Source organism: Varroa destructor, unplaced genomic scaffold (genome assembly GCF_002443255.2).
Source record: "Varroa destructor unplaced genomic scaffold, Vdes_3.0 BEIS01000004.1, whole genome shotgun sequence".
Classification (NCBI taxonomy): Eukaryota; Metazoa; Arthropoda; class Arachnida; order Mesostigmata; family Varroidae; genus Varroa; species Varroa destructor.
In genome coordinates, this window is record NW_019211457.1 from 21,008,109 (window position 1) to 21,033,370 (window position 25,262).

Below are 25,262 nucleotides of genomic sequence, written 5' to 3' on the forward strand. Positions count from 1 at the left end.
TAGGCAAAGTCAATGACTTGGATAAGAGATGGAAGAAGATAAAGACTAGCGGCAAGTACATAATCACACTAAAAGTGCTGACACCGGACCTCTGTTGCTACCTGTAATCACTTCTTGCGATCTAATTATTACTACCAAATCTTACTAATATTCATTGTTCTAAAGTAACGACCGCGTTTCGTTGATAGTTCGCTCTTAGCATCAACCTCTTCTAGAGAGTTATTGTCGATTCTAGCTGAACAGGCCAAGTATTAGGTTCATGTAGTCATCTCGGAACGAAATCACGCTAAATTTGAACTAACTTACCTAGAAGCCTGATCTTCAACTCGCAGGCCGTTTTCGTAGGCCTTATAACATACATTTAAAGTTACGTACTGGAACTACTCAATTATCGAATAAAAATTTAGGTTCCTCTTAAATAAAAGTGAAGTCCCAAACCGTGCATTTACGTTCGACCGCGACTGCATCGACCAAATATCATGCAAAAGTGCTTTAATCCCGGTCTTTTTTCGTTTTTCCCCTTCTGTTAGCCACGAAGATTTGGTTTTCGCACTATTGTCTTGAGGCTATTCTTTGCCAAGATTCTTCTGCTTCAGCCTCGGCTTTCAAGATTATGATTCTAAATTTGCGACACGTCTTGCATTTATTGCGCAGTTTTTCGCACCGCAATAATTGTTATCCCATTCATCTCCGAGGCTTCATTGCTGTTTGATTACGACGCATGCTATGAATGCCACCGTTAAAAAAATTCAAACACTTTTAAGCGCTAAAAATATGTCCGCATTTTATTAAACATCCTAACTGAACGTCAGATCCTCAATTGTCTTTTGTGAACTCTAAAAAACATATATTTCACACAATCACACTACGAATGTTACCGCTGAAAAGTTCCGAACATGATGTTCTGATATCAAGATCTGGCAGTCCTGTCCCTGCCTATTTACTGACCTAAAATGTTATGCGTCTCCTACCAGTATCTTATAATTTGTTGGTTTAGGCACTTTGAATCGATTATGTATTTCAGCAACTGGCGACTCGCGCAAGCTATAAAAATATAAGCTAACATTGGCGACCGCTTAGGTCGCGGTCCAATCTGTAGTGCTTTTTTATTGCATCAGACTATGCAATCGATTAATTAAACGTTCAAAAGCGCTAAGCATTATTTCAGGTGGCAGTCTTCCATTTCTAACTTTCAATGCTTCCACTAAGGGGTTATCACGTCGCACTAGGAGCCACGTAGAACAAACACGGATTTCTGGGGGTTGACTATTATTATGCAGATCTTGCTGTTATAATGGGCATCGAGGTACGGCAGCGACGTGACTGTACTACAAGCTGTCGTACCTCCTTCTTGTATATCATTTTTTATTTGATATCAATAGAAATGGATAAGTGAGGAGTGAACAAATTTCGTCAGTCGGCTGCTTTTTGTTTTACGCAGGCGTTATCCAATAATTGTTATGGTTTGCCTACTGAATAAAAAATGCTACAAAACGGTTGAGGTGAGAAGATGCAGCGAGGAACATACAACAATTAAGGCGCATAAGATCAAGCTAAGGATAAATTAATGTTGGCAGGTATCAATTTTTCGGTAGCGAATATCGGTAGCTAATTGCCTCTCAAATTTATGTATAAATTCCGCCTTATAACCAGATTTTATTAGTGGTCGCGGAGTGTTGATGGCTGGTCACAAAGTTTCTGAGGGTTCTTACAGCTGCCTCTAGAGAACAATCAATCAGCCTTTGTACTACTTATTAGGCGAATCGGTAATAAGCATTTTGACTTAAAGTTCTTCTCCTTCGCCCAACCCATCTATTCACCAATATGAAGACGCGATGCTATACACTGAAGCCCTAGTAAAGCCCGAAACCTGCCGGAGAACCACTCCCATTCTTTTTTCACGGAATAGCTCAAACAACCACCTTGATCACACAAACCACCATCTTGTCTGATGTTTATAAGTAACACTATGAAATTGGCTTTTACTGTTTAAAATAAGTCAATACACCATTGAATCAAAAAAAAATGCCTTGGAATACACATTATAAAAATGGAAATAGTTTTTTGCTCTCATTCTTCTATATCCTTTTGGAGAAAAAAGCAATCCTTTTTATTAACGGAAATGTATCTGTGTAACTGAAAACAGGATATTCGGATTCTCAATACCATACGCTAATTTTTTTTACCAAGTCAATAGTGTACTTATGCGTTTAATAGATGCTGAACACCCATTTTGTCTCTGCGTTATTGTTTGAACGCATATCAATCACAAATGTCTATTGTTCTATCAGCCTCACGCTAGCGATGCCCCTTGGCTGACAAAAGCTAAAAACCTGGCCGGTTAATGCAACCTAGTTTATTAGCGCAGTATGGAAGTTGCTAAATAGATAGGTTCTTAGTCGAACTGTAGTATATTTCGAGCTGCAATTAGGCTTCACGTAAACTTCCAGTTAGCTGGTCAATCTTGTTTTAATTACATGGACGCCATACATTGTTTAGATCATCAGCAGTTAGCACCCATTTTTTTTCTCAAATCTTATGGTAGAGTTATTGTAGGGACTACCAAAATGCGACTTGAAACGCTGAGCTTTGCGGCGCTGTTATTACACTCCCGTTCAAGCTGGCGTCCTGAAATATAGAAGAAAAGGTTCATTTTCCTTTTTTGCGTATCATTTATTTCAATATTATACATAAAATAGTTCCCATTTCGTCGAAGGCTCTAAAGTTTGAGGTTTTCCAAGGTGTATTGTTTTTGTACGTTCGAAGACTCCTAAGAACGTTAGAAAGCGTGGTATTAGCCACAACAATGGCGCGATGGTGATATTGCAATGTGGCTGTCTCTGCGGTTGTGTATAGGACGGCAAAATAGAATTATATTATCTCGAAGGAGGAGACATTCAATCACAACTAGAGAAACAAGTAGAAAGTTTTTGGACCTTCAAGTAAAAGAATATGCAGCCTGATTGATTTTTGCCACTTGCGTTTTTCGTTTCATCCTAAGGCCAATAAAAGCAAAGATGTGTCGTGATCAGAATCAAGCCCCATTTTGTTTATTGAATTCTTGTAGGCAGTACGAAAGTTCTGAGATTTTTAGATGCAACGCAACACCGCTGCGCTAACCTAGAAGGCTCTTTTCAAACCATCCGATTATGGTCCACTGCATCTGCAGTCAGCAAGTCACCCAACATATTATTCTAATTAAGCTTTCTATATGAAACTTGAAGTAATGGAACATATGATAATTAAACCAAAATATCTGTCCTGGTGAGAACATCAATTACTAAAAAAGAAATTAGCTGAGTGTCATTGTTTAGACTGGCTAGTCTGCTCGGTTATAGTAGCCTTGACATTTAGCATACGGGTACATAAAAGTAGGATTTATTGAATGTGGGGTAATTTTTTTAAAATTAATTTAAAATGTTCAAAAAGCATCAACCTTCAGTATGCTTATCTCGGAGCGAGCAGTTTTTTCGATCTGTACAGCTGACAAAATCCGTTGACAAAAATTTCGACGTCATAATACCAACTTCGCCAGAGGCTCATTGAGAATGTTTAGTTCCTGTCCTAACTTAAGTGGGACTTATAATATTCGGCGTATTTTATCTTAAGGAAGTGAATCACTTTTAGCTTCACTATAGCATATCAATAAATATGATCCTCTAGCCAAAATGAATTAATTATTCGTAGGTGCCAAACAAATAGATAATCTCTACCTACGTTGCCGTTATAAAATCATCCAACATTATCCAGCATTACATGCGATATAACATGATAATTACAGTGTGGAGAATAAAAAATTATACGTGCCGTAATGGCTTGTTTGTACGGTGATGATGATGATGGTCGCGATGATTACAATGATTATTGTTATTATTATCATCATTTCATACATTACTACGGTATGATAGCCGTTTCCCACATCACTTTGTAGTAGTGTTTCCCTTTCTCTTGATCTTCTGTGCCTTTACTTCTCCATTTTCAATGGTGATTCCGTTGGAGCGGTTCGTTGAGCGAGTGATGACTTGATGGGCGCATGACGGCAGTGCTAACGAGTGCGTAGCAGAAGCGAGGTTAGCGAAAGCACTTTTGGTTTTGTCTATTATGTTCCTGTTTGTCATTGGCTGATGTAAGAAGGATGATATCATTTTTTCATTCAGTGCTGCTATTATTATTATTATTATTATTGCGTTTTTTATTATAGTTTGTTTGATATGATAAAAAGTTCATGTCAAAGTTTAGTCCGCTAGCTTGTATTGCTGGTCGTGTGATATTAACAATCGTCATAGTCGAAAAAATAAATTATCAAGGTCATTATCGAGAAATCTAAACAGAAATGACATAACCAGAATTCTCCCAACGATTTCTTATCTCGATGTTCAAATACCCTAAGAAAAAATTGCCATTTTTGAAGTTAACTGACGTACAATTAAAATAATGCGACAGGATGATCATAATAATAATAATATCATATTAGGTTAGGTTAGGTTAGGAAAAAAAATTGTGTCGCTTGTGCTTTCTTCCCTTTCGCATAATCGCTGCTTATCAGATGGGCCGATTTGTCATCTCAACGTGTTTTCTGCGTAGCATATCTGTTTCTTCTACAAAGTAAGTCATGCGTCTTGCAAAGCTGTGAAGCATGAACGTATTAGACGGCAAAAAAGCGTATTTTGTCACTTTATTTGTAATGCTCTCCTCAGAGATCAAAAAGTAGATTAAGCTGCCGGTGTTCTGTGCAGAGAAAACGTAATAGTTGAACAAACAATTCGAAAGTGGTTTATTATGCTCAGAAACAATATTATGTCTGCGCGGTGGTAGATTGTTTAGCTTTGGCAACGAATATTTGAAAACACTTTTGGAGGGAGACAGACGTTAGCCAAACAGGCAATTAGCCATGAAGATCGAATGTAATCCATTTTTGTTCCGACATTGGCGTTTGGATTCCTCAAGTCGTGTTTCAGCTAAGTAAGACAAGTTAACTTATCTTTTCTACCTATCACCTTCTCTAGGATCGAGCAATAATCTCTTTAGCAGAATAATCGTGGCAAACGAGGAAAGGCCTTTCAATATCAACATAAAAAATAAAAAGGCGTGCCAGACCTTAGCTCACGCCTCAGCAGGATTTCCACTCGTGAACGTCTGACACATTTTGAAATGCTTGACGAACGCGATGCATATAGATAGTCGCATTAGATTAAGGAGGCTATTCATCAACGAAGCTAAACGAAAAAAAACTAATCATTCTGGTTTTCGATAACGTTAGGACACATACAACAAAAATCCTTAAAATCGCCGCGCAGTTTCGAATGCGATGTTCTTCAGCACATTTCTTATTTGACCTCGCACCAATGGATAATTTCGCCACACGTGTGCTTTATTTCTCATAAGAAGGATAGTGGAAGCTTTCCCGCATAATATTGCGAGAGAAAGATGCCCACTGGTCGTTAATTTCTCCGTTCGTACGTAGTAAAGGATATATCAAGCTTGTTGCCTATTTCTATGTCTTCGGAATAAAAAGCAGGAACGAGCTTCTGTCTGTAGTTTTGGTCTCACAGAATTTGGTCCGCTCACTATTGAACAGGTTTTTGCGCTGTACAAGAACTATATTCAAGTAAACAGTTCTATATATAGAGTGATACAGATCTGAAATAATCATAATCTGAAATTATATACGGAACTTATGTATTATCGTTAGTGTGTTGAAAACTAAAACGCGGCAGACACGTGACCTAGATGACGTGTGTTTCTTGTCTTTTGACTGAGATCCATATAATAACTTTTCCTACTAAAAATAAAGGAAAAATGATCATGGCTGCACATGAAGCCGTGATCTATAGTAGCGCATATAGCACCGCACATAATCATCTTTAATCATGACTTTGCAGGCATATCAGATATGGCATACAATTGACTTGTGGTATATTACTTACAGAATCTGCTTCGTCGTATTGAGGAAAATAAATAGAAGGATTCTCTAATAATTACGGTAGTAGAAATACGAAAATTTCCATATTTTTAAGGTCAGTGTCTTGTCAAGCTCATTTAAATAAACGCTTCTGGTTCTACGTACGTAAGCATTGCTTCAAACGGCTAACTCTCAGTACATGACGAAACATATGTGCGCCGGTTGCAAATGTAGACCACCTTACGCTCATTAGTAAATTCGATGGGACGCTGCTGACGTGTTCATGAAGTCAACTGGTTTTATCAACAATTCGGCGGGTCCCGAACGCAACATCGCGCGAAATGCTGTCCTTCTTTTAGCTTACTGGCATTACATTGAGTGCTGTATGTTTTATACAAATTACTGTTTCAAATTAAGTTTATTATTCTAGCTCTTAAATAAATAACTTATAAGAAAACATTATATTATACATTATTGTGTATTACGAAATTAATAAAAAATAATTTATCAGATGAACGAACTAACAATCATCGGGTTTTTATGGCAGGTGATAAACTTCAAACTTGGTAGTAATATATATTTTGACACCTATATACATCTGAGCGTAAAATTTACAAATAGCACCCGCGCTAGAGTCCAAATATTTCCTGATATTTATCCTGAACATTGGCATACAGTATGCTGCTTTACTGTTTTCCGAAAACATTCAAATATTTAGTTACCGCTGATGAATGACTTTTGAATGAAATACCTTTGAGAAACGCGGTTTTCATCGCACGTGCTTAGAGCGAAGCGGGCGACAAGAAAAATGTATTAAAATCGTTGGTGTGTTTTTATCGGAGACTCAAAACAAAAGAGGAAAACCATGCCGATAAAACCTTTCATAATGACGAAACTTATTTTCATTATTATTTTGGGCCGTCACAATTAGAAGTAATATCATTAGAAGGTCACAAAATAGACTGTATGGCTTCTTTTTCTCATCCACTTTATACATGCTATACTTATTTAAAAAGAACTCAAGAGTGGTTTCTTGTAAATCTACGAGTTTTAGCATGCTGCTTCTAACGGAGTACAGCATGATGGTTCCTAGCATGGATGTCGCCTTATCATAATTCTGATCAAACTTCTGCTTAGAATCTGCTTTCACTAACGTGATTTCATTTGATGCCATCATCTTTGTATATTTTTACTGAACCAAAATCTAATATTTTTCTTTTCAGTGTATTATTTTTATTTTTACAATAACGTTAAATAGATATAACGTAGCACGCTGGTTTAAGTATAAAACGTGAAGAAAGTTATGATTACTGTTATTAGTCTGTTTATACACATCCTCCAAATATATGGATTAATTGATTTATTGTGTATTTATAATCCTTTGTTCAAAAATGAATGAGTCGTTTGTTTTAGACAGATAGGTATTTAATCGTCCCACTTTAAGTTATCCTCTTCGAAATACTACCTGTCGCATGCCGTGTTTTTTAATCCGCAAAGCACTTTTTAAATTCGATCGTCGAGATAGCTTTTGGCTCGGTCAGCAGTTTTTTTTTTCTTTCCTATCGTATTAAAACGCTTCTCCTTCAGAGGTTTCTTTAGTTTTGAGAACAGAAAAATATCTTGGGGGCCAAATCCGGGAGTTGTAGGAACACACACGCAGAGCTTGTCTGCAAAAACTTCTGTTCGAATAGTAGAGTATGGGTCAGTGTATTGTTGTGATGGAGACCCCAACACTTGTTGCACGACAATTATAGACTCTTACGTCGGATAGACCCGCGCAATTTTCTTCTCCGTAGCGTCTCCGTAGTATTCCTTTGAGCGTAAAGTTGAACAAAATGAACTTATAATGAACTATTCCTCGAAGGTTCAGGAAAACCGGAAGAGCATTTTGATTTTGAACTTGGAGCGTACGATTTTCTTCATTTGTAAACCGATATTCACAAGACTACGTTTTAGTCTTCTTGTCGTGCCTTACACTCACGTTTAGTTTCTGTACGAACGTGTTCAGGGAAGTTTAGTTCTTCAAAAAATGTTCCACACTGCTTCGCGTGTGGTCATCTGCTAGATATTCAACTCTTTCGGCACAAACTTTCCCATGAGCCTTCTGACGCCTAAAAGATTGGTAAAAATGGCCTGACATGACCCGATTGAGATCTCTGTCACTTTTGCCAATTTTTTTTTATGGTTGGTAAACACGAGTTGTATCATCCTTTTTACGTTGTCGTCTATAATCGCTATCACAGGCCTTCAGAAAGAGGATTATTTTGTCCAAAAGTTTGGAAGACGGACTCCTGTCCGTCTTCCAAAAATTGGGTGAAGCTTGAACCACCTGTCTATTCAAGCTTCACCCAGTGTCTGGTTGCCGTAAACAGTCTGCAATATACGGAAAGTGTATATGCAGTTGATTTTTTTTTGTTTTATGAAAACTTAATGGACGGTCGCTGCTTCATTTGGAAAAGTCGCAAAACGTTTAATACATGGACTAAGTCGGAAAACTGGAGATTGCATTAGACTATTACAACGTTTCATCTGAAATCCCGCGCTTTTTGCCACAACAAACTTACGTCACAAACAAGCATCCAGTGGCGCGCAAATTCAGACGACCCATTCATTTTTTAACAAAAGTTTACGTACGCAACACATATAAAATATAATAAAGTGAAATCATTCGATTTAAGCATAGGTACGCAATAAATACGATAAGTCCAAACAAGGCCACATCAAGACCTTAGAAAATATCAACTACTTGTTATGCAAAAAGCTAAAAAAGATTTTCATAGAGTATAGTGGCACATACAAATAACACTCGCTGGAGCGTACACATTTTTGGAAGACGAAATTTTGTTGATAGCGACTGATTTTCGGATCACTTCCTCGCCATAGGTGCTAATACAGCATATATTGCAGATGTTATTTTGTTCATCCAACACACGTGCACATTAACACATTAATGAGAAAATTGACCTTATATTGTGGAAGCAAGTGAAATACATGTAGATGGTTGTCGAATATTGCTCATGCATTGGCAGACAAATCTTAACTGACTTCTGGTAAATTTAAGAAATGAACCACTGAAAGAAGCTAATACTAACCTAATTGCAAATTTTCCATTCATTACTGATCCGTATTTTGTGTCAACATTGTAGCGCAATTGCTTTGGGGGGCCTTGCAATTTTTTCTTGGCAAAACTCACTTTTGAACCTAGTTCTTTCGAGAGTGATAGATGACTAAAACCCCTTTTGGTTGTCTTTAAGGATATGGGCATCCCATACTAAGTAAAAATAAAAAACAATTGTTTTATGAAATATATGTGGTATAGAACAGATTGTCACTGTTAGGAAGAATCTTATAGACATGGCCATATTGCAACGTTAGCTATGAGTTGTTGATAAATGTGTTGTGTATATTGTGTAATAACGTACTAGGAATCAGTTTTACAAATCTACAGTGGGAAGCAAAGGGTATTTAAACAGCAAAGTAACGCTATTGAATGACAACTCAAGTTCAACAAATTTCACAATGTTTGTTTGGTGAACAACATGTACTGATATACAGAAAAAAAAGATAACTCCTCTTATCTTCGCTTTGATTCTTGAGATAGACACGCTTCTTTTTTGCTGGAGGTCTGATGCAACGTTAACATAACCCTCGTAAGATCACGAACGTAAAACCTAAAACCTTTAGATTTTTTAACATTGTGTAGTTGTACATTCTATCATATTTTCAAAATAAAACTCTAAAAGGAGTAGTGGAGTATGCTGCACTAGCGAAATTAGGTGTAAAGCTGATATTATGCACCATAACATACGCTAAATATGAATGAATATCGGGGACCCACTGGTGTTTGTCCTACTATTTTCTCCTGATCGATTCACGCACCTTTTGTGGGTTAAAATCGATTTAATACGCTAAGCTTTGCGACGATTTTAAACAACGGTTGCTAATTGCTTGAGCAGTGAGTGAAATTTAGGACATACGTAACCGGATGCAGGTGTATGCTGTGACAGTTATAGTCACAGGAACACCCGTCTGTTATCAAATGAAGAAATAGTAGAGAGAATATGCCAGTTTAATGTTATGCGTATTTACATAGGTTTGATTGTACTCTGCCCACATTATGGCGAAGAGCCAAACCAGGCACATCTCCGCAATGGTTATATGGAACTACATAGGCCGTAAATATTGCGCGATGCTGCGGTTCAGAAAATAGGGGTTCTGGTTTTGATTTTAGAAACTGTTTGCCGGCAACAGATAAACGATTTATGTTAAACAAGGAAAAATTATGATCAATTTGCCGAAACGGTGTTCTGTATAGGCACAAATAAAATAAAAGAGTTCTAATAAAATGCTCTGAATATTGTGCAAAGGATATTTTCAAGTGTCTATAAGCGGTTTACGATTGAGGTAGCTTAATAAACAATTCCGAGAGTAGTCAGCCGCGAGACGAAACTCGCTGTGTGTACATATGAGATGACGTAGTCGTGTACAGTGTAATGGAGGGCGTGGTTTATTCCCTTAATGTTTTTTAAAGAGTCCCGACGAGTTGAGGAACTGCTCGTTTACATTCTTCGGTATTTCCTCATGTTCAGGTTTAAATTGAAAGAAAGTCTTGGTTTTTTGTAAATAGAAGCGCTTTCTGAATTGGCCAATTAGTGGTACTGTGTTTTCAAGGTGACAAAGTCGATATCATCTTTGTCTTTGCGGTAATATCAAGCACCTATGAGACATTTGACTTGTTGCGCTCGATATTTCTCGCTTAGCATGTTAATAAATATCTCAGGTGACCCGCATATAAGCCTACTGGGACTGCTTCTAAGTCAAAGAATCTTCAAGAGAGTTTAAAGCAAAGGTTTTTATATGGCGTAGGATTACGCCAGGGGTCATTTTGATCCTTCAGACTAATGGCTCTGAGTAACGTCTATAGCTGCAGGAAGAGAATTAACATGCAAAACTACTGATGTTCTTTTCGCAAATTGGAGGCTTATAAGCTGAGCGGATGTTGCCTTTGTTTGAACCTCATGGCCTTTATATTTTTTGGATATTGATAAGGTTCATTTGTTCGCACGACACTTCAACGTTTGGCGCGTCTTTGGCATATGTTGCCAAGCGGGAGTAAATTACTAGGTCTGTAAGGTATCGAAGTAATGTGGTGCTAATAATGGTGCTACAGATTGATACAAAAATCCCTTTGCAACATTGTGAAACCAAACGAACTTACGGTTTCCCTTGAAGTATATTTAGTTGTTTAAAAAAAGGTTTCGTGTTCTTCAATTTCTCCTCGTTTTGAAGTACAAGATTCGCTTCGGGTAAGTCGACTTCTGGTTCCGCTCGAGCGTTACCCAGCCTCTGGAGTGAATCATTGCACGAAGCGGGCTTCAAAAACTCACATGCACGCACTTGGCTTTCCCGTTAATTGCGGAGTTCATATGACATCGAGACGTCTCACAAGTTGCCACCATTGACTCTCTATTTGAAAATTTTTTTAATATGATCAAAGCAGCACTGAAGGGTAACGGCAATATGAAAGCGCTGTTCTTAAGTTACTTGAAAAATAACCTTTTGTTGAAGACCGAGTTCGGAGACGGTGCCAGCTATCAGTTTATTTCCGCTTCGGGATAATTTTTGACGTGTACTGACTTCAGCTTTGTAGGATGCAGCCTTTTTCAAAATAGTTATTTAAGTAAGATCTACGATGGAATAAGAGGTTTCCTCGTTTATGTGAAAGAAAGTTACCTCAGCGCGGTAGTTGTCGAACAAGTGTTTCTTGCTTGACTTATGCCACACGAAAGAAGTTTCATTAAATGCTCCCTAATGATAATTAAATGCAAACTAAACCTCATAATACTTCACAAGTTGAAATTCTGAAATCACCTATGGAACCTCTTTCCTCATTAAAGGTTGTCGAAATGGTAGCCATGCCAACTATTTTGGGCCAACAATGCCTTAGCGTAGGAGGCGTAGATTATTCTTCTACCACGACAATGCGATAGGCCATTAGTGAGTCCATATCTTTTGAATGCCACCTCTCTATTATAAACTATTTGTATGTGAGATCTTGTCCCAATAAAACATACCTTGATATTTTGCTAAACTGCGATAGATACTACGCTCCGCAGCGTTCTGAAAATTATCTCTATGAACCAATGTATCGTAGCAATCAATAGCATTTATGTTAAACGCTGAAGCAGAGGTACAGATGTAACCTTATTACTAATCGCACACGTTCATAAATAAAGGTAAACAATATTTACAATATTTTCGTAATGATTGTTCATTTTAATAAAAAAGAGTGTTAGCGAGACAATAGAAAAGACAATATATCTTTTAAGTATCAAGATATTGCTAGTGTCTGATCGAAGCATTATGTAGGTCTTATACTATACATAGCCTCAAAAAAACCAGACGTCATCTGGATTGAACGCTAAACTAAAGAAAACATGCATTAAATCCATGGTTTTTGTTAAATTACATGTTTTACAAATGCTAATGTATTTGTACGGTTATACCGAAATACGACGTTGTGCTCATTCATTCAGCCTCTAAGCCTTTTTGGTGCCTTCTACACAGCCATTATACTATTTTACACCTTTCCAGCATGAACATCGTAAAAAGGATGATGATTCTAGATACTACGTCGATGACACGCCAATAATGAATTCAATCCAAAGCTGTCGTATGACCTTCGGCGAACCTTCGAATATCATTTAAGCATTCTTATAATTTATTTTCTAAATATTTATAAAAATCTATTTTCCTTCTGTTTGACTTGCTTTTTATTTCACTGTAACATGATATGAGCAATATAAAATGTAATTTAATTACTATGTAATGCATATAAGAGTACAATAATGTACAATAGTAGGGTACGGCAAATGTGCACAGGATGCATCTGTGATAGCGAATAGAATTTATGAAAAGAATCATACGTAATAAATGCATGCATGCATGCCGCACTCATCACTTTACAAACCCTGCAGCTAAATCTAGTGCTTGACTCACACGTCACTATCATAAAGATTAAATCAGTGCATTGGAGCAATGCTTTTGGTTGACTAGAAAACGGTAACGTTAGTATAGCGAACTAGCTATCAGGCGGTCTAATGCTCGTCCGGTCACGCGACGGAAAAGTTGAAATGAATAGCCAGACGGGGCGCAGTAGAAGAGATAGAAGTAATTGAAACCAGTAGGAGGAGCGCACTATACAGCGAACATAGGAAGTATAAACAATCTAGACGAACGACCAGACGTTTTGAACCAGACACAGATGAGCAGAAAAAAGTCACGCAAAAGGAACCGTCTGAACTGCACCTAAACTTAAGCCACATAAAGTGCAGTGGAAGCGGAATAGACAAAATATTCGAGCGGGAAACGGCATTTAACAGGCCAACCAAACCTTAAGGCTAAATTGCTAGGGATGAGCAAACACTTTATTTAATTTATCACATCCCTGCCCAACCTTCGCCATTTCCATCTAACCGAATGGAAGAAAAGGGTATATCGGTACTATTTATATTTTTATTTAATAACTTTTGTAGTTTTACCTTCGCATCACGTCAAGTTAAATCGTGGTACGTACTCTTGAGCTCCAAGGCGATCACTGGCCAAATATTAGGATACGAGAAACCTCTACTCACCTGCCAGACGCTTCGAGTTTTACATCCGCAACTACTGCTAAATTTCGTATCAGAGGCATAATACTTTGCGCGAAGATTATGGCTACATTCAATATCTATATCACACCGTATAGTTTCCAGGTGGTCTAGTTATCATTGAATCATCACGGGGATTTCTATATTAGACTAGGTATCAGCATGAGGTTTATCACTACCAAAATTGTGTGTTTTTTTACTAACACTGTGTATGTGTGTAAGATTTACTGTGCGTGGGTTTTTACTAAGAAACGGAGTAAATTTCGTAGTAGACTGCTGATGGGTGGTGCTATGTGCACAAAATGAAAATTCGCTGTGTATCCTGTGAGATTTGGTTTTAGGGATTGAACCATGTCTCTGATTTCGAAACGACTATGCTGAAGTGCAGGCTTTGGATATGGATGTTAGCTTATGCGCGTTACAGCGAGTTCGACCAGTCGATTTCCGATTCCAATATTTCGTAAGAACTGTATTTTAGATCAAAAAGCCGTGACAATATGAAATAATCAACAATTTACGAATAATAGCGAAATCTCTTGAAACAAGAAACGAAAAGACAACGATCATACGTCTTTATATATAGACCTTGTCAACCAATAGTGAAAATCAGAAATCTAAACATTTTGAAAAATTCTATCCATTTCACGGTCCGGATTTAAGAAAAAATCGGAGCAGTATGAGTAAAGAGCTTCTACAATGTATATAACACATATTTGAAAAAGACATAGCAAACAATAAACCAATGCTAATGTAACAACCTTAACCATGAAGGTAAAGCTTCTCATATACTTTGTATTTGTCAAATAAAATATCGCAAGCAGCCGCAGATCTTATAAAAAGGGCTGAATTTGTGTGAAATGAGAATAATATACCATACACGTAAAGAACACGAATATATTTTACAATAGATAGTTTCACACAAACGTCGACCATGATCCTCAAAGCTAACAGACAGGTTGACTTTCCTACATATCTCGCTGAAAAAGTGATCTTGGAGATTCAAAAAAAAAACGATTCTTATTTGGCGATGTCTTAACTTAGTAGTTTAGTTAAAAAAAAAATGGAAATATTAAATTTTAAGACATGTATTTGCGCAGTTCTGCAAGCAATAGAAATATAGCGAAAAAGAGACCTAGTAGACGAATCTAATTCCGAAACATCCAATTCCGCTCAAGAGGCTTATTAGTTTTTTAGTTGCTTTCAATAGTAGTCAAGAAAAAATGTGTTTTAAATAAAATGTAACAAAATATACTTTAGCGGCTTTCGGTAGTCACCAAGACAATATAGCAAAGCTAATATATTCAGTCTATACGGGATTGTTACAATACCAATGAATGGCCCTGTTCAAAATGGCCCAAGTCAGCGCAGTCCACTACACACAGCGCACTAATACACACGACGTATCTGCTCATATATTTTCAAAGTACAAAATAGAACAGAACTGGCATATGTTTGTCAATGCATACCAGCGAAGGCACCATTCGAGGGCGATTCGTTTTAAACCTCAGTGAACCAGGCAGTAGCCAGAATCACTTCAACACTTCACTTTTTGCTCTGCCAGTGTAAATAAGCGTTCACAGAGCGTACCGAATTTCGTATTCAAAAAGCTCCGAAATGTTCCATATTCGTATAAATACACGCACCGTTAAAATGGCCGAAATTGTTTTCTACTTAAAGCTATTTTGAAAGCTGTACGAACTAGTGCATCAGCGTATTTATATGAAATAACATTTGTGAATTATAGCAAGAAATATTTGCGGCTCACTTCTGCAAAGCTTAATCATCCGCTGGTTGCATACATCCAGTTTTTCTGAGGTCAAGTATCAAAAGTTGTAGGAAACTCCATGGAATTCATATCTGCATACTGTAAGGTTGAATCGACTTTCAATTCATATCGAGGGATATCTACCAACACGGATAAGATCATTCGAGGCTTCTAACGGCAAGCTCAGATACAGGAAGGCCTTGTAGCAGGTGACAGTCTCAAATCACTTTTGGTTAAAATCTAGCACAACATTGATGAGCTCTCTAAAAGACATTATACGAGTAGCCGTAACGAATTTGGTGACACTGATGGACAAATGTGCTTGACATTGTTGATATAGACCTTAAACTCAATACGCAGCCTTTATATACCTAGTAATTCTCGTTTTTCAAATGCCTCTCTTTACTTTGAATACGATAGAAGAGCTTGGGCAGGCCTGTCTTCTCTTAAAGGAACGTCCTATAAGCTTGACCCTAACGCTAACCTCGGGCTCACTACTTACAGTTTAAGAGTTACCACATGCAGACAAAGCCGTACCCGTATGCTCGTATCCGAATAGCACTTGAACAACCCGTTATCTTCGCAGCTTGGACTCCACAACCCGTTTCCCTCACCTAGTGGTTTCCGCCAATTGGTTTTAGGAATCTGTCCACATAACCGTCAACTGCTATTCGATCCATCGTCGTTCATTAGACTTGACGAGTCGGCATTCGCCGTTTGCCGACAAGAACGAGCCAGCTACGATTATCTACCCTGTGTTTAAACAACCGTCGTCGCGCATTTATTCTAAAATTCATATTATTATATTACAACATATAATTGTTCTATTTTCCACCGATTGTTCCACATAAAAAAGGCTGCAAACAATGTAGTATATGTCGAATCGAATGAAATTCTGGTAAATGGGAAGAGCCATACATGGTCTTGGCAGGGCGTCGTAAGGCTAAACATAGATTTTCTTCCGACTATGCTGGTTCGCCTAAGAATGCGTTGCCGGCTCTTGAAATGCAGTAGACGAAACGTATTCGCATGGGAATGTTTCAGATGACCTTCTTTGCTAATTGAAGAATCACTATTAACGCCATCATTTGAAAAAAAGAATATTTCTGCAAATCGATAATGACTCAAATCGTCAACCATATTGTGATTAACCATCTTTGCTCGGAGAAACCGCTGTATCATGTCTTAGCTCAGTAAGTCAATCTAGCCATTCATAAAAAAAAGTTTGTAAAACCTAGGCAAACCTCTTAATGCCAAAAAGTGCGGGGTGATTTAGAGGAATTTCATTGTTCGTACAAGAAGTGAGCGAACACGCCGCTTATACTTAGATTGAGTCAACATTTAACTGCAATAAAGCTAAAGGAAAGGTTTAAGGGTATTGTCTTTACCTATTCATTATGATACTTGAAATACTGCGATGGATCACAGGCAGTGCTATAGAAAAGGTTGATCTTTGCATCATAAAGTCGAGATATATGCGAAGTTAAGTAGATGTTTAAGTATTTCGTCTACCGATAGGCCTGTAGCCCAAACGTTAGACAAGTCGGAATATTATGTATTTTTCAAGAAAAGACGAAACCTCTATATATGATATATATATATATATATATATATATATATATATATATATATATATATATCGGATTCTTGAAGGTATCAAGAAGTACAGTTTGAACTCATGTATATATGCTTGCGCGCCCACCAATTCACTTCATCAGGTTTGTGTTTCCTATAGTTTAATGGATTCAGTGGAAGTCGACACATATATTGGAGGCTAAGAAGCGCAATCGACATTTGTTGAACGGTAAACTCAACATAATTATGGGGTACAGGCCTGTTGTTGGTTCACCGGGATCAGAGCCATCGGAACCGCAGTCGCAGAATCAAAAGCACTGAATCACTAAGGTACCACGGCACTTAACAAAGAAGAGGCTCAGCAAAATCAAGCTAGATCGGACCAGATGAATACCTACAGACGTTGTGACTGCGGCCTTCCTTCGCCAAGCCAAGGATATGGAAACTGCACTAAATGATGACGGTCCTAGCAGCGGCACTCATAAGGACAACTAGTTTGTTGCTCTAGCTGGTTCTGCTGAAGACGATTTCCGTTGAACCTTCTCCTGTTGCTGCTTTTTGGGCCGCCGTATCTAGTTTGGCCATTTCTCTTGGTTTCCTCAGACGGTCCAAACAGCCGGCACTGCCGGCAGTTCCACGTTTTTTGGCCCAATTCTCTTCGACTAGCGATTGTTCTTCGAGAGACGATGAAGAAAATAAGCTCCGCAAAAACGTTTTAAACGCTTCCGGTTTCAAAAACTAGTCGCCCGCCCCTGCAGATCGTATTACGCGCCTAGATCAACTCTCCTCTTGTTAGGAGTGAAGCATCATTAACACAAAACGCTGGTGATTCAAGACTTGGATCCGGAATCTAGGCTGATATGATTTGTGGAAGCAGGCTTTCACACGATGCGTATGAACGGCATGTAAAGTCGAACAAATTACAAAATGTAGGTATGTCCAGGAACCTATTTTGGCAAGTGACTTAGCAGATGACAAGTAATGCAAGCCAATCGAATTCATAGTATTTCATTCAATTCAGTTGAAGGCTATGTTTAGAGTTCTAAAGAATCAGCACGATTACGTTTTGAACCATAGCATAGTCCCCTGGTTTAGCTAGAGTACAAAAAAGCAAAAATATAATTTTAGGAATTGGCCGTCACAACAGTTTCTTGTAAACTACTCTTTATGCTGCACGGGTTGTAACCTTGTACAAATTTTAGCACGGTTGTCGTATATCGTTTGCATTTTAATGTTTCTGTTTTATCTTGTTTATTGATAACAGCTAAGCTCAGGCAGTGCAGTATGAGTAATGTATCCCAAAAGCAGGAATGAAAAGGAGCACTGAAAAAATGGTGTTCTATACGGTGGCACGCCTTCAATAGCTTTAATCGTCCAAAGTGTAAGAATATTCTTTCGTTTTTTAAGGGAATTTTACAGAACCGTGGGTTGTATGCCACACAGGAGTGTATTTGAACGGTGCATTCGAACTCCAATGCATATGCTATAATTGTCTCTTTTCTAAAATGTTTTGACTGGGACCTCATTAATGCAATATACCTATAAATAAGGTTTTGGCCAGAATTAACTTTTTTTTAATGGAAACCTATATGATTGTAATATCAGTGTAGAGGTTTTAGACGAGCACTAAACTTTCTACTTGAACATACGATTTTCGGAAATAATTGTAAACCACGAAGATCATTATAAACCACTTACTGGCTAACTTGTCTCAAGACCTAGACATATGAAGTGTTAATTCTGCTATTCTGCTTCGCTTGGGAATATTATTTACCAATAAAACACGTAAACGTGAAATCAAATTGAAGTGTTTAGCAACGTTTTTTTGAGTATTTATTAACTTTGGATAAGTTATAAAAATAAATGTTACGACTAAACTTCTCCAAGAAGCGTGTCTGTAGTTTAAAAAGTTTACGGTTTTGTTATAGTAGTTTCTTTTGTTATTTTTCTAAAAATGGTTTTTTTTATCTTTGTTTGGGTGCATGTTGTACAGCTTCCAACATGCAACTTCCAATAGTAAGTGTCGTTAGAAATACGATAATTTTACTAAGAGGTTACTAAAAAACGCGTATCACCGATGTATTCATACCTGATTTTAAGGCACGAAGTGCACAATTCCACGCTCTGGGACTACTTCTATTTTGACAGCTGTGGACCATTTCGGTTATGTCTCGTTGTGTCTCTGGTGTATTGGTCTTTTACCGTAACATGTGTGTTTGTGTCGGAGTGTCGAAGCAAGGCTTATCTATGTTGTTCTCGTGGACTCATTCAATTTTTCATGCATGTTTTTTTGTTAACGTTGCTGTCCTTGTTAACCTTTTTCGTGTAGGGTGACTTCGCAGTAACCCTATATGGAAAAGTATTTTTACGTGACCTTAAGTAGCTCACGGTGTCAGTTTTGTGCAATCTGTTTTGATATACGGACTAATGGGAATTCCAGATTAATGCGAGTATTTTCTCGGTTTCCCCTTCGAAGAGTGTTTTATCTTACATTCCGTGTCACCAAAAAATGTATGATCACTACTGAGGTATACTTTCTAATACTTCCGTGTCATTATTCTTGTTTAGCTTCTATTGCAGTAACTACTAAAGATTAAGTACCAAGTACGAAACCGGTGCTTTTTAATTATTAGTTCACTATCTTTTTGGCATGTTCAAAGTATTGTAAAAGCTTTAAAAGTAGTTTAAAAGTTTTATATAGCTAGATATGATGTCATCGCTGTATAACAAGACCTCTATCTAAATATACCAAACACTGCTAAATTGAACATTGCATTCTATAGTTGGCTATTGGGCAGTGGAATATTAACTTAGAATTTAGATTAAAAATTCAAACGTCTGGCTGACAGTCGAAGTATTCATATGCTTGATTAACTTGATATTTTAATATCATAATACGTAATAAAGCTATTAACAAACTTTTCTCTTGCGGCTGAAACTTGCATTGCCTGAATAAACTGGCTTGGTTTAAATTGTGCAAGATTGGTGCAAAGGACGAATATAATAATTGTGTTGCGGTGCCATATGCCGATGCTGCTGTCAAAGTTATCTGAGGACTTTCGCCTTTGGATATCCTTTACATACGACAAGCAATATGGCTGCAAAGATATTTACTGTTAGAGTTAGTAGGAAACTCTATAATGTAAGTAAATGTCTTCTTGGACTACCACGACAGCCACTATTATTCAAAGTGAGTACAGCTGGATAGGGGAAGCTGTTGTGTCCTGACCTGATTCCCCGACGGAGCTCAGTCTTTGGCTTCATTGCACGCGTTCCCTTTATATCTGTCTCACGAACGCCATCTAGCGGTGGGATGCATTCATATATAAATAAGGCATGTATGCACGGCCGCACTAGCCGCTCTGTGGTTGGCGCCTGGACCTTTGTGTTGCTAGGGCTAGTGCTGATACCGGGTTGTATTTTTTCCGTATTGGCTGACACCAGCGGAGCCATGTTGTCGTTTCTCTACTCCTATCCAACGCTCGCTTACCGTCGGTTATTGCCTTGTTTGGATGTTTCCCGCTGGAGCTAGTGGTGCTGCTGTAGATGAATGCTTCGGTGGTTGTGCCACACAGCGAGGAGGCGGTACACAGCAGCGACTGACTGGCGGACCCGCCTCCTAGTAGGCCTCCTTATGAAACGGCAGGCGATGATGCAGACGGTCCAGACGGACAAACAGACCTACAAGCATAGAAACACCACATACAAAGCAAGGCAGAAAGCACCCAAAACAGTCACACAGACACACATGACGGTACGCATACGAACATCAGCTCAGGAAACCTTAAGTCTATATAAAACTCAAGTAGCATACATTCCTGGCTAAGCCGCGAACTTGGAAAGGCCAAGCTGAAGCTCCTCCACCTATGTGTCCGGACAAATGACAATGACTGCGTATCGATAGAAGAGTGAGCATTGAATTAACAATTTAAGATTAATAAGAGCGATAATATTTGAAATCCACTCTCAAATGGTTCTATCTTCTCTCTCATTTGAGTGGACTAGCGGCTACGCAGCTTCCATGTGCCTTGTCGAACAAGCTGGTTAAGTATCCTCTTATGAAAATTATCCGTTTGATCGATTTTATTCGACGTTACTAAACTAAATTCGCCCATCCGGAACTTTTAGCCGAAAACGTTATGGAAGTCATCGAAGGTCAAGGTTTAATAAAACTACCGTAACCTGCTCCAAAAGATAAAGCAGCCGATTTAGAGTGGGAGGATGCGCATCGATCGAGGACAAACCACAATCATACGTGGTGACGACGTAAATACTTAGTTTTCTTCTTCAAAAGAAGTGTTTGGTTATTTGTATGATACGATTGCGTGCGTAAATTGCATGCTCTCAAGTCCATATCTAACACCAGGCAACACCGTCGCCATAAGAGCAAGAAAGAAAAAATGGTTTCATTTAGATGGGAACTATAGGTAAGCCTAATTACCACATCGCTTACATCATTATATATTTGAAATCACGCCCTGAAGCAAAACATCGGTCTATTGCAAGGAAAAATTGGAAAAATATTCGGTTACACACAAAGAGTATGGCTTTGGAAGCGAGAAAAGAACGGCTGATTTATATATTTTCCCCATAACGTGCCTATGTTTGAAAGATGGCGTTTGTGTTGTGGATGTACTTGAATATCTTGTAATTCTTGCGCTGGGTGTATTTTATTGTGAGGCTAAATAAATTCCGAGTGCTTGACTTCTAGTATTTCCCTTCAATTTAACACAGAGCAAAGGTTATGACAAATTCGTCGAAAATACTCTCCACACTTTTCATTAGAGCCTTTGTCGGAAGATGCAGGTAAAACCTATGTTTATCCTATGTATAAGTTGTTGCGTACTAGCAACAACTACACACGTTTGGGTGTACGACCATATATGAGTATTACTATGAACATGACATTTGGGTGTTCCGCCATTGGGTGTTGTCGTCTAATAGACTTGTGTCAGTTATTGATATCTATTTTAGGTGAAACAAATATAGTATGAACACTAAAGTACCAGTATCTATTAAATACAACAACGGCATACATAACAAAAACGGGAGCTCATAAGGTGAGGAGAGCAATCAGGGAAGACATACATATAGAGGCAAACGTGTTTATTGTTCATAGTTTCTGGTTAATGGTGAAATTAATTTAGATTAGATTCAGAAAGGTAATCACACTTTTCCTTTGAAGTTCATGAAGCATTTTTCGTTTAGCCCTTCTTCTAGCCTTCTAGCGTCCAAATACTAGGAGCAGAATCTATTGATAAGCATGTTAATTATCGCCGAATAGTATCTTACTGGAATGCCAAAAGCCATTATAGGTGTGACACATGCGGTCAACAAGAGCATTATCACAAAAGGCTTTGAATTGTATTCTACAGGTACTAAGAAAAATACGAGGAAATTAAAAAAAAAATGAACTCACCAATTATTTACATATCTTCCTAAAACATTTAATACTAGTTCAAAGGATCCGATAAAAATTGTCGCCAATTTTCATATTTTCGGGGCACGTGCATCTATACCTAATACGAAAACTGCCAAACTTTAAAATAAACAAAATGTAGTTAGCCGTTTTCCCAGAAATGATCTATTTTACGGAAATTTCTAACGAGGGTAAAACAGGTAGTTGCGATGCGACTAAATCTATTTGGCTTAATGGTATAGCCTGTAGAAGTATACTTGGACTGAACATAGAGTAAACTATTACATTTCTGAATTTGAACTTAATCGAGTGAATCTCTATGATGAATTACTTTTGGGCATTCCGAATAGGTGGCAAGAAACGGTCGCAGATCCGAATCGTTTACGAAATGCAGATCTGAGATAAGCATGGAGCCAAGCGATAATCGAAACAATGACTAACACTAAGATGAGGAACAACCTGACTTCAACTGAAGTGATTATGATAGTACGATAAGGGAAGGGTTTTATGTTTTTGGTTGCATATCGAAAATTCTCTATTTAACGGGAATTTGGCGGATTGTGTTAACTTCAAGAGAGGATATTGAAAGTTAATATTTACCTTTGTATTAAGGGCGAACACAAGTCGATACAAACAATGCACGACCGCAAAAAATGCTCGTTTATGATAGTCACTCATTTTACTTAATCTTTGTCTAATCTTAAGTAAATGAATTATTAGATAATGGTAAAGCACATAAACTGGAATATTTCCTTATATCTATTTAAACATTTATTAGAGCATAGAATCTCTGGAAAATGTGTATCCATTTAGAAGAGACGTGATTTCGGTACGTCACATCATAAAATATTTTTTCATTTTATTCAAATGAGATGATCAACACCAAATTATTACAGCACAGCATTACTGAAAATTCGCTCTTCATAGAATCGGTGAAAGATTTTTCAATAGGTGTCAGTATATCAGTATTTAAAAATATTTTTTCTCAAATGAGTATAAAAATGCAAATAGTTCAGCATAATTGTATCATTATTATTATGATATCATTTTGAACCGATTGAACTTATGGCATAAATTTCACTACAACATAGCAATTTAATTTAAGTATTAGGGTTGTAAACACAATTTTTTTAATTTTTGGGCCTATGTAAAGTTGCTCTATATGTTTAGGTTGTAAAAATAACACAGCGCTTTCAAGGCCATTACTTAAGCTGGCAAAGTTCGAATCCGTGTGTTGACGAAAAATGTAAACTCTATGTTTTTATAAAGTAGCGATAGAATTCGGAAAGTACGTGGTATGGAGATTAAAAAATGTCAGCTCATACAGAAGTACAGATAACTAAAAGTACTAAATATTTACACTCCCATACAGTACTTAAACAGAAAACAATTCCTGTCAATGTAGTTTGTGCATAAATCAACGCAAGCATATTAATATCGGTCTCAAGAAAAATCTTATGGATTTGTTTGATACCTACACTCTATAAAAAAGTAAGACAATACAGCAACTTCGTGATTGCTTCATAATGCCCCTAAGCTGTAATAATAGCACTTAAAGCAGTACAATAGCAACAGTAGCAAAAAGCGTGCTCACGAAGGCTCATGCTAAGCTCGTCTTCAATATCATCATCGTTATCATCGTCGTTGTCAAACTTCCTCCCTGTCGCCCTATTCTCAATGGCAATCATCACTATCTCAGCAGCGACATCTCACAAAACGATCTTACTTACGTTGCTCGCGCCATTGATGGGGAGTGTGATGATCACTTTAAAGGTGGCCACAATTGACAGTAAAGAGACCGACATTTGAATCAGTTGTGCTACCTTTGTCACTTAAGTAGAAGAGCGTACTACGGAAAAAATAGTATATTAGGGTTTATTTTGTCGACCCATATTGAAATACATGAGTTAAGGTGCTGAATATTTATCTGTACAATTTAAAATTTGAATTGTCAGGTATTTTCACCGACAGTGCTACTGAGCACAAATTTCAAACAGTGCCAGAATGTCTTACTTTACAGAACCCTTCAAACGATAATGCGTATTGTCTGTCATGGGCATTATCGGCATCGTGGTTTGCTTTGCTTGTTGTTGTTGCGCACATTCGTATAACGAGCGCATTCCTAACTGTGATCAGTTGCCCACGTAATCTTTATGTTGGTCCGCATCAATTGCCATTATCCGTTAGAAAAGCTGAGAGCTGATAAAAAGTAGTGGCCAAACAAACACAAGTGGAACATGTTTACAGTTTTATTGGATTTACTCAATAACTCGTAACCAATGAGTGTCAATGTCATCAAAAAACGTGTTCTGTCGTGAGCGGAATGTTAATAAGTCGGCTATAATAGAATACAAAAAACAATGAAAAACAATCAAAATTAGATACAAGCCCTAAGCTGTTAAACTAGCTAGACTTGCTGAAATTTTCTCTAACCAAATACCCATGATTGTTGGCAAGAAGCAAGAATGACAGAAGACGCCGAACCGTAAACACACAAACAAATAGAGAGAGTTTAGGAGAGATCTCAAAGGCTGTCTATCTTGTTCGTATCATGCGGTCTTATTACGTACACCAAGGCACTATTCACATCCATAAGCACTACATCCCTTAAGGTAGCATGCGTCCGAGAAGCGTACCGATTTTTTTGCTTGAAAGCTATCGGAGTTTAACGATGAACGGCATTAGTATAAAAATATAGATGTCAGAATAGTAAACCTAAAAATACATCTGCCTGCAGCTATTCTGTTAATAGTAACTCTCCATGTGATACAGTGTCTTAACGTATATTACTGTGTACCGTGATCTACCGCACGATGTTTACTTGCAAGGTTCTAATTAATTACATTAAGAATATGGTATTAGATGAAGGCGTTGAACTTATTTTCTTACGATGATTCACTTTTGTTCTTAAAGTATCGCCTCTTTTCAAATATATGTTCGAAATAGGCCTAT

General features: G+C 37.6%; 1 long non-coding RNA gene across 2 annotated transcripts; it reads right to left on the reverse strand.

Moving 5' to 3' along the window:
• Window positions 1–784: 784 nt before the first annotated feature.
• Window positions 785–16,080, reverse strand: LOC111249464 (uncharacterized). Of its 2 annotated transcripts, none has more exons than XR_015326920.1 (3): window positions 15,854–16,080; window positions 3,808–4,045; window positions 785–2,628 (listed from the first exon to the last, which is right to left on the reverse strand). It is a non-coding gene; the product is annotated as an uncharacterized LOC111249464 (long non-coding RNA). The 2 variants fall into 2 exon arrangements; XR_015326919.1 differs by having other exon boundaries at window positions 15,819–16,080.
• Between the last annotated feature and the right edge of the window lie 9,182 nt (window positions 16,081–25,262).